Genomic DNA, 16,638 nt, shown 5'->3' with positions numbered 1-16,638 from the left:
AAACAGCAAGACAAGCTAATACGAGAGACAACCTGATGGCGAGAGGCAAGCACAGGAACCCAAGCAACAGAAACCAAGACTACTTGGTATCATCAGAGCACAATTCTCCCACCAAAGCAAACACTGGATATGCAAACACCAGAAAAGCAAGATCTAGATTTAAAAGCACATTTTGTCATGATGGTGGAGGATGTTGATGTTAAGAAGGTCATAAATAACTCTCATAAGAAAAAACAGGACAATAGAAGTAAACAACTAGAATTCCTTAAAGAGGAAACACAAAAATTCCTTAAAGAACTACTGGAAAAAAACAGCAAAACAGAAGAAGGAAATGGACAAAACCATCCAAGACATAAAAATGGAAATAAAAACAATAAAGAAAGCAGAAAGGGAGACAACCCTGGAGAGAGAAAACCGAGGGAAGAGACCAGGAGGCATAGATGTGAGAATCACCAACAGAATACAAAAGATAGAAGAGAGAATCTCAGGAGCAGAAGATTCCACAAAAATCATCGACAAAACTGTCAAAGATAAGGTAAAACAGAAAAAGCTCCTAGACCAAAGCATACAGGAAATCCAGGACGCAATGAGAAGATCAAACCTAAGGATGATAGGTATAGAAGAGAGTGAAGACTGCCAAATTAAAGGGCCAGTAAATATCTTCAACAAAATTATAGAAGAAAACTTCCCTAACCTAAAGAAAAAGATGCACATAAACATACAAGAAGCCTACAGAACTCCAAGCAGATTGGACCAGAAAAGAAATTCCTCCTGTCACATAATACTCAAAACACCAAATGCTCAAAACAAAGAAAGAATATTAAAAGCAGTAAGGGAAAATGTCAAATAACACATAAAGACAGACCTGCCAGAATCACATCAGACTTCTCACCAGAGACTATGAAAGCAAGAAGATCCTGGACAGATGTCATACAGACCATAAGAGAACATAAATGCCAGCCCAGGTTACTGTATCCAGCAAAACTCTCAATTAATATAGATGGAGAAACCAAGATATTTCATGACAAAACCAAATTTACACAATATCTTTCTACAAATCCAGCGCTACAAAGGATAATAAATGGTAAAGCCCAACATAAGGAGGCAAGCTATACCCCAGAATAAGCAAGAAACTAATCGTCTTGGCAACAAAACAAAGAGAAGAAAAGCACACAAACATAATCTCACATCCAAATACGAATATTACAGGAAACAACGATCATTATTCCTTAATATTTCTCAACATTAATGGACTCAATTCCCAATAAAAAGACACAGATTAACAAACTGGATATAGAAAGAGGACCCTGCATTCTGCTGCCTACAGGAAACACACCTCAGAGACAAAGAGACACACTACCTCAGAGTGAAAGGCTGGAAAAAAATGTCCAAGCAAATGGTCTGAAGAAGCAAGCTGGAATAACCATTCTAATATCAAATAAAATCGATTTCCAACCAAAGGTGATCAAAAAAGATAAGGAAGGACACTTCATATTCATCAAAGGAAAAATCCACCAAGATGAACTCTCAATCTTAAATATCTATGCCCCAAATACAAGGGCACCTACATACATGAAAGAAACCTTACTACAGCTCAAAGCACACATTGCACCTCACACAATAATAGTAGGAGATTTCAACACCCCACTCTCATCAATGGACAGATCATGGAAACAGAAATTAAACAGAGACGTAGACAGACTAAGAGAAGTCATGAACCAAATGGACTTAACAGATATTTATAGAACATTCTATTCTAAAACAAAAGGATATACCTTCTTCTCACCACTTCATGTTACTTTCTCCAAAATTGACAATATAATTGGTCATAAAACAGGCCTTAATAGATACAGAAAGATAGAAATAATCCCATGCATCCTATCAGACCACCACGGGCTAAAGCTGGTCTTCAAAAACAATAAGGAAAGAATGCCCACATATACATGGAAGTTGAACAATGCTCTACTAAATGATAACCTGGTGAAGGAAGAAATAAAGAAAGAAATTAAAGACTTCTTAGAATTCAATGAAACTGAAGGTACAACATACCCAAACTTATGGGACACAATGAAAGCTGTGCTGAGAGGAAAACTCATAGCTCTGAGTGCCTGCAGAAAGAAACAGGAGAGAGCATATGTCAACAGCTTGGCAGCATACCTAAAAGCTCTAGAACAAAAAGAAGCAAATACACCCAGGAGGACTAGAAGGCAGGAAATAATCAAACTCAGAGCTGAAATCAACCAAGTAAAAACAAAAAGGACTATACAAACAATTAACAGAACCAAATGTTGGTTCTTTGAGAAAATCAACAAGATAGATAAACCCTTAGCCAAACTAACGAGAGGACACAGAGAGTGTGCCCACATTAACAAAATCAGAAATGAAAAGGGAGACGTAACAACAGAATCAGAGGAAATTCAAAAACCATACTACAGATCCTACTACAAAAGCCTATATTCAAAAAAACTTGAAAATATTCAGGAAATGGACATCTTCCTAGACAGATATCAGGTACTGAAGTTAAATCAGGAACAGATAAAAAAGTTAAACAACCCCATAACTCCTAAGGAAATAGAAGCAGTCATTAAAGGTCTCCCAACCAAAAAGATCCCAGGTCCAGACGGGTTTAGTGCAGAATTCTATCAGACCTTCATAGAAGACCTCATACCAATACTATCCAAACTATTCCACAAAATTGAAACAGATGGAGCACTACCGAATTCCTTCTACGAAGCCACAATTACTCTTATACCTAAACCACACAAAGACCAAACAAAGAAAGAGAACTTCAGACCAAATTCCCTTAGGAACATCAACGCAAAAATACTCAATAAAATTCTGGCAAACCGAATCCAAGAGCACATCAAAACAATCATCCACCATGATAAAGTAGTCTTCATACCAGGCATGCAGGGATGATTTAATATATGGAAAACCATCAATGTGATCCATTATATAAACAAACTGGAAGAACAAAACCACATGATCATTTCATTAGATGCTGAGAAAGCATTTGACGAAATTTAACACCCCTTCATGATAAAAGTCCTGGAAAGAATAGGAATTCAAGGACCATGCCTAAACATAGTAAAAGCCATATACAGCAAACCCGTAGCTAATGTTAAACTAAATGGAGAGAAACTTGAAACAATCCCACTAAAATCAGGGACTAAACAAGGCTGCCCACTCTCTCCCTACTTATTCAATATAGTTCTTGAAGTTCTAGCCAGAGCAATCAGAAAGTAAAAGGAGATCAAAGGGATAAAATTGGAAAAGAAGAAGTCAAAATATCACTATTTGCAGATGATATGATAGTATATTTACATGATCCCAGAAGTTCCACCAGAGAACTACTAAAGCTGATAAACACCTTCAACAATGTGGCAGGCTATAAAATCAACTCAAATAAATCAGTAACCTTCCTCTACACAAAAGAGAAACAAGCCGAGAAAGAAATTAGGGAAACAACACCCTTCATAATAGTCCCAAATAATATAAAATACCTCAGTGTGACTTGAACCAAGCAAATAAAAGATCTGTATGATAAGAACTTCAGGTCTGTGACAGAAATGCAGATTTTAGAAGATGGAAAGATCTCCCATGCTCATGGATTGGCAGAATTACTATAGTAAAAATGGCCATTTTGACACTTCTGGTGTTTAGCAGGAGTCCCAATCTTGTGCTCCCTGCCTCCAGCTCACTGCCCCCAAACCCCATGGGAGAGAGAGCTCACCGCCCAGACAGGTGGGCACTCCTGAGACTGCAGAGCGGAAGAGACCACCAACACTGCCTACGCCTGCCCACATCCCTGGCCCAAGAGGAAACTGTATATGGCCTCTGGGTTCCCGTAGATGAGGACGCAGGAGCAGCAGGTCCACTGCGTCTGAGACACATCCAGAACCTGAAGGGACCAACCGGATAAACAGTTCTCTGCACCCAAATCCCGTGGGAGGGAGAGCTAAACCTTCAGAGAGGCAGACACGCCTGGGAAACCAGAAGAGACTACACTCTGCCCACATCTCTGACTCCAGAGGAAAACACCAAATGCCATCTGGGACTCTGGTGCATGGGGGCTCCCGGAGAGGGTGGCGCCAGTCCTCCTGGTTGCTGCCCCCTCGGAGAGCTCATAAGCAACACCCCACAAGCAAACTTGAGCCTCGGGAACACAGGTAAGGCCAACTTTTCTGCTCCAAGCAACCTGCCTGGTGAACTCAGAGCACAGGCCCACAGGAACAACTGAAGAACTGTAGATAGGAAAAACTACACGCCCGAAAGCAGAACACTCTGTTCCCATAACTGGCTGAAAGAAAACAGGAAACAGGTTTACAGCACTCCTGACACACAGGCTTATAGGACAGTCTAGCCACTGTCAGAAATAGCAGAAAAAAGTAACATTAGAGATAATCTGATGGCGAGAGGCAAGCACAGGAACCCAAGTAACAGAAACCAAGACTACATGGCATCACTGGAGCCCAATTCTCCCAACAAAGCAAACATGGAATATCCAAACACACCAGAAAAACAAGATCTAGTTTCAAAATCATATTTGATCATGATGCTAGAGGACATTAAGAAAGACATGAAGAACTCCCTTAGAGAAATGCAGGAAAGCATAAATAAACAAGTAGAAGCCTACAGTGAGGAATCACAAAAATCCCTGAAAGAACTCCAGGAAAACACAATCAAACAGCTGAAGGAATTAAAAATGGAAATAGAAAAAATCAAGAAAGAACACATGGAAACAACCCTGGATATAGAAAACCAAAGGAAGAGACAAGGAGCCGTAGATACAAGCATCACCAACAGAATACAAGAGATAGAAGGGAGAATCTCAGGAGCAGAAATTCCATAGAAATCATCGACTCAACTGTCAAAGATAATGTAAAGCGGAAAAAGCTACTGGTCCAAAACATACAGGAAATCCAGGACTCAATGAGAAGATCAAACCTAAGGATAATAGGTATAGAAGAGAGTGAAGACTCCCAGTTCAAAGGACCAGTAAATATCTTCAACAAAATCATAGAAGAAAACTTCCCTAACCTAAATAAAGAGATGCCCATAAGCATACAAGAAGCCTACAGAACTCCAAATAGATTGGACCAGAAAAGAAACACCTGCCATCACATAATAGTCAAAACACCGAATGCACAATGTAAAGAAAGAATATTAAAAGCAGTAAGGGAAAAAGGTCAAGTAACATATAAAGGCAGACCTATCAGAATCACACCAGATTTTTCCCCAGAGACTATGAAAGCCAGAAGATCCTGGACAGATGTCATACAGACCCTAAGAGAACACAAATGCCAGCCCAGGTTACTGTATCCTGCAAAACTCTCAATTAACATAGATAGAGAAACCAAGATATTCCATGACAAAACCAAATTTACACAATATCTTTCTACAAATCCAGCACTACAAAGGATAATAAATGGTAAAGCCCAACATAAGGAGGCAAGCTACACCCTAGAAAAAGCAAGAAAATAATCATCTCGGCAACAGAACAAAGAGAAGAAAAGCACACAAGCATAACCTCACATCCAAATATGAATATAACAGGAAGAAATAATCACTATTCCTTAATATCTCTCAACTTCCCAATAAAAAGACATAGATTAACAAACTGGATACATAATGAGGACTCTGCATTCTGCTGCCTACAGGAAACACACCGCAGAGACAAAGACAGACACTACCTCAGAGTGAAAGGCTGGAAAACAACTTTCCAAGCAAATGGTCAGAAGAAGCAAGCTGGAGTATCCATTCTAATATCAAATAAAATCATTTTTCAAGTAAAAGTCATCAAAAATGATAAGGAAGGACACTTCATATTCAACAAAGGAAAAATCCACCAAGATGAACTCTCAATCCTAAATATCTATGCCCCAAATACAAGGGCACCTACATACGTAAAAGAAACCTTACTAAAGCTCAAAAGACACATTGCACCTCACACAATACTAGTAGGAGATTTCAACACCCCACTCTCATCAATGGACAGATCATGGAAACAGAAATTAAACAGAGACATAGACAGACTAAGAGAAGTCATGAACCAAATGGACTTAACAGATATTTATAGAACATTCTATCCTAAAGCAAAAGGATATACATTCTTCTCAGCTCCTCATGGTACTTTCTCCAAAATTGACCATATAATTGGTCAAAAAACGGGCCTCAACTGGTATAGAAAGATAGAAATAATCCCATGCGTGCTATCAGACCACCTCGGCCTAAAGCTGGTCTTCAAGAACAATAAGGGAAGAACGCCCACATATACGTGGAAGTTGAACAATCCTCTACTCAACGATAACCTGGTCAAGGAAGAAATAAAGAAAGAAATTACTGGGTTCGGTCCCCAGCTCCGAAAAAAAGAACCAAAAAAAAAAAAAAAAAGAAAGAAATTAAAGACTTCTTACAATTTAATGAAAATGAATGTACAACATACCCAAACTTATGGGACACAATGAAAGCTGTGCTAAGAGGAAAACTCTGAGTGCCTGCAGAAAGAAACAAGAGAGAGCATATGTAAGCAGATTGACAGCACACCTAAAAGCTCTAGAACCAAAAGAAGCAAATACACCCAGGACGAGAAGAAGGCAGGAAATAATCAAACACAGAGCTGAAATCAGCAAAGTAGAAACAAAAAGGACCATAGAATGAATCAACAGAACCAAAAGTTGGTTCTTTGAGAAAATCAACAAGATAGATAAACCCTTAGCCAGACTAACGAGAGGACGCAGAGAGTGTGTCCAAATTAACAAAATCAGAAATGAAAAGGGAGACATAACAACAGAATCAGAGGAAATTAAAAAAAAATCACCAGATCTTACTATAAAACCTATACTCAACAAAACTTGAAAATCTGCAGGAAATCGACAATTTCCTAGACAGATACCAGGTACTGAAGTTAAAGAGGAACAGATAAACTAGTTAAACAACCCCAAAACTCCTATGGAAATAGAAGCAGTCATTAAAGGTCTCCCAACCAAAAAGAGCCCAGGTCCAGACGGGTTTAGTGCAGAATTCTATCAGACCTTCATAGAAGACCTCATACCAATACTATCCAAACTATTCCACAAAATTGAAACAGATGGAGCACTACCGAATTCCTTCTATGAAGCTGCAATTACTCTTATACCTAAACTACACAAAGACCCAACAAAGAAAGAGAACTTCAGACCAATTTCCCTTATAAATATCGACGCAAAAATACTCAATAAAATTCTGGCAAACCGAATCCAAGAGCACATCAAAACAATCATCCACCATGATCAAGTAGGCTTCATCCCAGGCATGCAGGGATGGTTTAATATACGGAAAACCATCAACGTGATCCATTATATAAACAAACTGAAAGAACAAAACCACATGATCATTTCATTAGATGCTGAGAAAGCATTTGACAAAATTCAACACCCCTTCATGATAAAAGTCCTAGAAAGAATAGGAATTCAAGGCCCATACCTAAACATAGTAAAAGCCATATACAGCAAACCAGTTGCTAACATTAAACTAAATGGAGCGAAACTTGAACCAGTCCCACTAAAAACAGGGACTAGACAAGGCTGCCCACTCTCTCCCTACTTATTCAATATAGTTCTTGAAGTTCTAGCCAGAGCAATCAGACAACAAAAGGAGATCAAGGGGATACAGATCGGAAAAGAAGAGGTCAAAATATCACTATTTGCAGATGACATGATAGTATATTTAAGTGATCCAAAAAGTTCCACCAGAGAACTACTAAAGCTGATAAACAACTTCAGCAAAGTGGCTGGGTATAAAGTTAACTCAAAAAAATCAGTAACCTTCCTCTACACAAAAGAGAAACAAGCCGAGAAAGAAATTAGGGAAATGACACCCTTCATAATAGACCCAAATAATATAAAGTACCTCGGTGTGACTTTAACAAAGCAAGTAAAAGATCTGTACAATAAGAACTTCAAGACACTGAAGAAGGAAATTGAAGAAGACCTCAGAAGATGGAAAGATCTCCCATGCTCATGGATTGGCAGGATTAATATAGTAAAAATGGCCATTTTACCAAAAGCGATCTACAGATTCAATGCAATCCCCATCAAAATACCAATCCAGTTCTTCAAAGAGTTAGACAGAACAATTTGCAAATTCATCTGGAATAACAAAAAACCCAGGATAGCTAAAACTATTCTCAGCAATAAAAGGACTTCAGGAGGAATCACTATCCCTGAACTCAAGCAGTATTACAGAGCAATAGTGATAAAAACTGCATGGTTTTGGTACAGAGACAGACAGATAGACCAATGAAACAGAATTGAAGACCTAGAAATGAACCCACACACCTATGTGCACCTGATTTTTCACAAAGGAGCCAAAACCATCCAATGGAAAAAAGATAGCATTTTCAGCAAATGGTGCTGGTTCAACTGGAGGTCAACATGTAGAAGAAGAATGCAAATCGATCCATGCTTATCACACTATACAAAGCTTAAGTCCAAGTGGATCAAGGACCTCCACATCAAACCAGATACACTCAAACTAATAGAAGAAAAAGTAGGGCAGCATCTCGAACACATGGACACTGGAAAAAGTTTCCTGCACAAAACACCAATGGCTTATGCTCTAAGATCAAGAATCGACAAATGGGATCTCAAAAAACTGCAAAGCTTCTGTAAGGCAAAGGACACTGTCGTTAGGACAAAATGGCAACCAACAGATTGGGAAAAGATCTTTACCAATCCTACAACAGATAGAGGGCTTATATCCAAAATATACAAAGAACTCAAGAAGTTAGACTGCAGGGAGACAAATAACCCCATTAAGAATGGGGTTTAGAACTAAACAAAGAATTCACAGCTGAGGAATGCTGAATGGCTGAGAAACACCAAAAGAAATGTTCAACATCTTTAGTCATAAGGGAAATGCAAATCAAAACCACCCTGAGATTTCACCTTACACCAGTGAGAATGGCTAAGATCAAAAACTCAGGTGAAAACGCATGCTGGCGAGGATGTGGAGAAAGAGGAACACTCCTCCATTGTTGGTGGGATTGCAGACTGGTAAAACCATTCTGGAAATCAGTCTGGAGTTTCCTCAGAAAATTGGACATTGAACTGCCTGAGGATCCAGCTATACCTGTCTTGGGCATATACCCAAAAGATGCCCCAACATATAAAAAAGATACGTGCTCCACTATGCTCATTGCAGCCTTATTCATAATAGCCAGAAGCTGGAAAGAACCCAGATGCCCTTCAACAGAGGAATGGATACAGAAAATGTGGTACATCTACACAATGGAATATGACTCAGCTATCAAAAACAATGACTTTTTGAAATTCATAGGCAAATAGTTGGAACTGGAAAATATCATCCTGAGTGAGGTAACCCAATCACAGAAAAACACACATGGTATACACTCATTGATATGTGGCTATTAGCCCAAACGCTTGAATTACCCTAGATGCCTAGAACACATGAAGCTCAAGACAGATGATCAAAATGTGAATGCTTCACCCCTTCTTTAAAAGGGGGAACAAGAATACACTTGGCAGGGAATAGACAGGCAAAGATTAAAACAGAGACAAAAGGAACACCCATTCAGAGCCTGCCCCACATGTGGCCCATACATATACAGCCACCCAATTAGACAAGATGGATGAAGCAAAGAAGTGCAGGCCGACAGGAGCCAGATGCAGATCTCAACTGAGAGACACAGCAGAATTCAGCAAATACAGAGGCAAATACCAGCAGCAAACCACTGAACTGAGAACAGGACCCCCCGTTGAAGGAATCAGAGAAAGGACTGAAAGAGCTTGAAGGGGCTGGTGACCCCTTATGAACAACAATGCCAAACAAGGAGAGTTTCCAGGGACTAAGCCACTACCTAAAGACTATACATGGACTGACCCTTGACTCTGACCTCATAGGTGGCAATGAATATCCTAGTAAAATCTCCAGTGGAAGGGGAAGCCCTTGGTCCTGCTAAGACTGAACCCCCAGTGAATGTGATTGTTGGGGGGAGGGCAGCAATGGGAGGGAGGATGGGGACGGGAACACCCAGGAAGAAGGGGAGGGGGAGGAGTTAGGGGGATGTTGGCCCGGAAACCAGGAAAGGGAATAACACTCGAAATGTAAATAAGAAATATTTAAGTTAATAAAAAAAAGTAATAAAAAAAGAAAGAAAATGGCCATTTTACCAAAAGTGATCTACAGATTCAATGCAATCCCCATCAAAATTCCAATCCAATTCTTCAGTGAGTTAGAAAGAACAATTTGCACATTCATCTGGAATAACAAAAAACCCAGGATAGCTACAACTGTCCTCAACAATAAAATGAGTTCTGGGTTAATCACTATCCCTGACCTCAAGCAGTATTACAGAACAATAGTGATAAAAACTATATGGTATTGGTACAGAGACAGACAGATAGGCCAGTGGAATAGATTTGAAGACCCAGAAATGAACCCACACACCTATGGTCACTTGACTTTTGACAAAGCAGCCAAAACCATCCAATCGAAAAAAAGATAGCATCTTCAGCAAATGGTGCTGGTTCAACTAGAGGTCAGAATGTAGAAGAATGCAAATCAATCCATTCTTATCACCCTGTACAAAGCTTAAGTCCAAGTGGATAAAGGACTTCCACATCAAACCAGATACACTCAAACTAATTTTAAAAAAGTGGGGGAAAAAAAAAGAAAATGACTGCTAAAAAATGGGGTTGGGGATTTAGCTCAGTGGTAGATCGCTTGCCTAGCAAACACAAGGCCCTGGGTTTGGTTCCCAGCTCCAGAAAAAAAAAATGTGGGGAAGCATCTCGAACACATGGGCACTGGAGAAAATTTTCTGAACAAAATACCAATGGCTTATTCTCTAAGATCAAGAATCTACAAATGGGATCTCATTAAACTGCAAAGCTTCTTCTGTAAGGTAAAGGACACTGTTGTTAGGACAAAACGGCCACCAATAGATTGGGAAAAAATCTTTACCAATCCTACAACTGATAGTGGGCTAATATCCAAAATATACAAAGAACTCAAGAAGTTAGACTGCAGGGAGACAAATAACCCTATTATAAAATGGGGTTCAGAGCTGGACAAAGAATTCACAGCTGAGGAATGCCGAATGGCTGAGAAACACCTAAAGAAATGTTCAACATCTTTAGTCATAAGGGAAATGCAAATCAAAACAATCCTGAGATTTCACCTCACACCAGTCAGAATGGCTATGTTCAAAAACTCCAGCAACAGCATATGCTGGCAAAGATGTGGAGAAGGAGGAACAGTCCTTCATTGTTGGTGGGATTGCAGAGTGGTAAAAATCATTATGGAAAGCAGTCTGGAGGTTCTTCAGAAAATTGGACATTGCACTATTTATGTACCCAGCTATACCTCTCCTGAGCATATACCCAAAAGATTCTCCAACATACAACAGAGCCACATGCCTCCCTAGGTTCAAAGCAGAAGCTGGAAAGAACCCAGATGTCTTTCGACAGAGGAATGTATTCAGAAAATGTGGTTTGTCTCCACAATTGAGTACTATTCATCTATGAAAAACAATGACTTCATGAAATTCATAGGCAATTGGATGGTATTAGAAAATATCATCCTCTTCCTGGTTGCTGCCGCCACAGAGAGCCCGTGGGCAGCACCCCGCGAGCAAACTTGAGCCTCGGGACCACAGGTAAGACCAACTTGTCTGCTGCAAGAAAGCTGCCTGGTGAAATCGGGACACAGAGACAGAATTCCTCTAGGACCGGGCACGTCCTGTGTTTACTGGAAGTCCCACACCCGCGGATCCCGGCCCGCAGCAGCTCTCTGCTCCCAGACCCCGTGGGAAAGAGACCTCACCGCCTGGTCAGGTGGGCACTCCTAAGGCTGCAGAGCGGAAGAGACCACCAACACTGCCCACCCATACCCACATCCCTGGCCCAAGAGGAAACTGTATAAGGCCTCTGGGCTCCCGTGGGGGAGGGCCCAGGAGCGGCAGGACCCCTGCCTGAGACACCGCGGGAACCTGAAGGAAACAGACCAGATAAACAGTTCTCTGCACCCAAATCCCGTGGGAGGGAGAGCTAAACCCTCAGAGAGGCAGACAAGCCTGGGAAACCAGAAGAGACTGCACTCTGCATACACATCTCGGACACCAGAGGAAAACACCAAAGGCCATCTGGAACCCTGGTGCACTAAAGCTCCCGGAAGGGGCTGCGCATATCTTCCTGGTTGCTGCCGCTGCAGAGAGCCTGTGGGCAGCACCCCACGAACGAACTTGAGCCTTGGGACCACAGGTAAGACCAACTTTTCTGCTGCAAGAAAGCTGCCTGGTGAACTCAAGACACAGGCCCACAGGAACAGCTGAAGAACTGTAGAGAGGAAAAACTACACGCCCGAAAGCAGAACACTCTGTCCCCATAACTGACTGAAAGAGAGGAAAACAGGTCTACAGCACTCCTGACACACAGGCTTATAGGACAGTCTAGCCACTGTCAGAAATAGCAGAACAAAGTAACACTAGAGATAATCTGATGGCGAGAGGCAAGCGCAGGAACCCAAGCAACAGAAACCAAGACTACATGGCATCATCGGAGCCCAATTCTCCCACCAAAACAAACATGGAATATCCAAACACACGAGAAAAGCAAGATCTAGTTTCAAAATCATATTTGATCATGATGCTGGAGGACTTCAAGAAAGACATGAAGAACTCCCTTAGGGAAACACAGGAAAACATTAATAAACAAGTAGAAGCCTACAGAGAGGAATCGCAAAAATCCCTGAAAGAATCGCAAAAATCCCTGAAAGAATTCCAGGAAAACACAATCAAACAGTTGAAGGAATTAAAAATGGAAATAGAAGCAATCAAGAAAGAACACATGGAAACAACCCTGGATATAGAAAACCAAAAGAAGAGACAAGGAGCTGTAGATACAAGCCTCACCAACAGAATACAAGAGATGGAAGAGAGAATCTCAGGAGCAGAAGATTCCATAGAAATCATTGACTCAACTGTCAAAGATAGTGTAAAGCAGAAAAAGCTACTGGTCCAAAACATACAGGAAATCCAGGACTCAATGAGAAGATCAAACCTAAGGATAATAGGTATAGAAGAGAGTGAAGACTCCCAGCTCAAAGGACCAGTAAATATCTTCAACAAAATCATAGAAGTAAACTTCCCTAACCTAAAAAAAGAGATACCCATAGGCGTACAAGAAGCCTACAGAACTCCAAATAGATTGGACCAGAAAAGAAACACCTGCCATCACATAATAGTCAAAACACCGAATGCACAATGTAAAGAAAGAATATTAAAAGCAGTCAGGGAAAAAGGTCAAGTAACATATAAAGGCAGACTTATCAGAATCACACCAGACTTCTCGCCAGGAACTATGAAGGCCAGAAGATCCTGGACTGATGTCATACAGACCCTAAGAGAACACAAATGCCAGCCCAGGTTACTGTATCCTGCAAAACTCTCAATTAACATAGATGGAGAAAACAAGATATTCCATGACAAAACAAAATTTACACAATATCTTTCTACAAATCCAGCACTACAAAGGATAATAAATGGTAAAGCCCAACATAAGGAGGCAAGTTATACCCTAGAAGAAGCAAGAAACTAATCGTCTTGGCAACAAAACAAAGAGAATGAAAGCACACAGACATAACCTCACATCCAAATATGAATATAACGGGAAGCAATAATCACTATTCCTTAATATCTCTCAACATCAATGGCCTCAACTCCCCAATAAAAAGACATAGATTAACAAACTGGATATGAAACGAGGACCCTGCATTCTGCTGCCTACAGGAAACACACCTCAGAGACAAAGACAGACATTACCTCAGAGTGAAAGGCTGGAAAACAATTTTCCAAGCAAATGGTCAGAAGAAGCAAGCTGGAGTAGCCATTCTAATATCAAATAAAATCAATTTTCAACTAAAAGTCATCAAAAAAGATAAGGAAGGAAACTTCATATTCATCAAAGGAAAAATCGACCAAGATGAACTCTCAATCCTAAATATCTATGCCCCAAATAAAAGGGCACCTACATATGTAAAAGAAACCTTACTAAAGCTCAAAACACACATTGCACCTCACACAATAATAGTGGGAGATTTCAACACCCCACTCTCATCAATGGACAGATCATGGAAACAGAAATTAAACAGAGATGTAGACAGACTAAGAGAAGTCATGAGCCAAATGGACTTAACGGATATTTATAGAACATTCTATCCTAAAGCAAAAGGATATACCTTCTTCTCAGCTCCTCATGGTACTTTCTCCAAAATTGACCATATAATTGGTCAAAAAATGGGCCTCAACAGGTACAGAAAGATAGAAATAATTCTATGCGTGCTATCGGACCACCACGGCCTAAACCTGGTCTTCAATAACAATCAAGGAAGAATGCCCACATATACTTGGAAATTGAACAATGCTCTACTCAATGATAACCTGGTCAAGGAAGAAATAAAGAAATTAAAAACTTTTTAGAATTTAATGAAAATGAAGGTACAACATACCCAAACTTATGGGACACAATGAAAGCTGTGCTAAGAGGAAAACTCATAGCGCTGACTGCCTGCAGAAAGAAACAGGAAAGAGCATATGTCAGCAGCTTGACAGCACACCTAAAAGCTCTAGAACAAAAAGAAGCAAATACACCCAGGAGGAGTAGAAGGCAGGAAATAATCAAACTCAGAGCGGAAATCAACCAAGTAGAAACAAAAAGGACCATAGGAAGAAACAACAGAACCAAAAGTTGGTTCTTTGAGAAAATCAACAAGATAGATAAACCCTTAGCCAGACTAACGAGAGGACACAGAGAGTGCATCCAAATTAACAAAATCAGAAATGAAAAGGGAGACATAACAACAGATTCAGAGGAAATTCAAAAAATCATCAGATCTTACTATAAAAACCTATATTCAAGAAAACTTGAAAATCTTCAGGAAATGGACAATTGCCTAGACAGATACCAGGTACCGAAGTTAAATCAGGAACAGATAAACCAGTTAAACAACCCCATAACTCCTAAGGAAATAGAAGCAGTCATTAAAGGTCTCCCAACCAAAAAGAGCCCAGGTCCAGACGGGTTTAGTGCAGAATTCTATCAAACCTTCATAGAAGACCTCATACCAATATTATCCAAACTATTCCACAAAATTGAAACAGATGGATCACTACCGAATACCTTCTACGAAGCCACAATTACTCTTATATCTAAACCACACAAAGACACAACAAAGAAAGAGAACTTCACACCAATTTCCCTTATGAATATCGACGCAAAAATACTCAACAAAATTCTGGCAAACCGAATCCAAGAGCACATCAAAACAATCATCCACCATGACCAAGTATGCTTCATCCCAGGCATGCAGGGATGGTTTAATATACGGAAAACCATCAATGTGATCCATTATATAAACAAACTGAAAGAACAAAACCACGTGATCATTTCATTAGACGCTGAGAAAGCATTTGACAAAATTCAACACCCCTTCATGATAAAAGTCCTGGAAAGAATAGGAATTCAAGGCCCATACCTGAACATAGTAAAAGCCATATACAGCAAACCAGTTGCTAACATTAAACTAAATGGAGAGAAACTTGAACCACTCCCACTAAAATCAGGGACTAGACAAGGCTGCCCACTCTCTCCCTACTTAGTCAATATAGTTCTTGAAGTTCTAGCCAGAGCAATCAGACAACAAAAGGAGATCAAGGGGATACAGATCGGAAAAGAAGAAGTCAAAATATCAGTATTTGCAGATGATATGATAGTATATTTAAGTGATCCCAAAAGTTCCACCAGAGAACTACTAAAGCTGATAAACAACTTCAGCAAATTGGCTGGGTATAAAATTAACTCAAATAAATCAGTTGCCTTCCTCTATACAAAAGAGAAACAAGCCGAGAAAGAAATTAGGGAAACGACACCCTTCATAATAGACCCAAATAATATAAAGTACCTCGGTGTGACTTTAACAAAGCAAGTAAAAGATCTGTACAATAAGAACTTCAAGACACTGAAGAAGAAAATTGAAGAAGACCTCAGAAGATGGAAAGATCTCCCATGCTCATGGATTGGCAGGATTAATATAGTAAAAATGGCCATTTTACCAAAAGCGATCTACAGATTCAATGCAATCCCCATCAAAATACCAATCCAGTTCTTCAAAGAGTTAGACAGAACAATTTGCAAATTCATCTGGAATAACAAAAAACCCAGGATAGCTAAAACTATTCTCAGCAATAAAAGGACTTCAGGGGGAATCACTATCCCTGAACTCAAGCAGTATTACAGAGCAATAGTGATAAAAACTGCATGTTATTGGTACAGAGACAGACAGATAGACGAATGGAATAGAATTGAAGACTCTTAAATGAACCCACACACCTATGGTCACTTGATTTTTGACAAAGGAGCCAAAACCATCCAATGGAAAAAAGATAGCATTTTCAGCAAATGGTGCTGGTTCAACTGGAGGTTAACGTGTAGAAGAATGCAGATCGATCCATGCTTATCACCCTGTACAAAGCTTAAGTCCAAGTGGATCAAGGACCTCCACATCAAAGCAGACACACTCAAACTAATAGAAGAAAAACTAGGGAAGCATCTGGAACACATGGGCACTGGAAAAAATGTC

This window comes from Rattus norvegicus, chromosome X (genome assembly GCF_036323735.1).
Source record: "Rattus norvegicus strain BN/NHsdMcwi chromosome X, GRCr8, whole genome shotgun sequence".
NCBI classification, from domain to species: domain Eukaryota; kingdom Metazoa; phylum Chordata; class Mammalia; order Rodentia; family Muridae; genus Rattus; species Rattus norvegicus.
Note: the sequence above shows the minus strand (reverse complement) of the source record.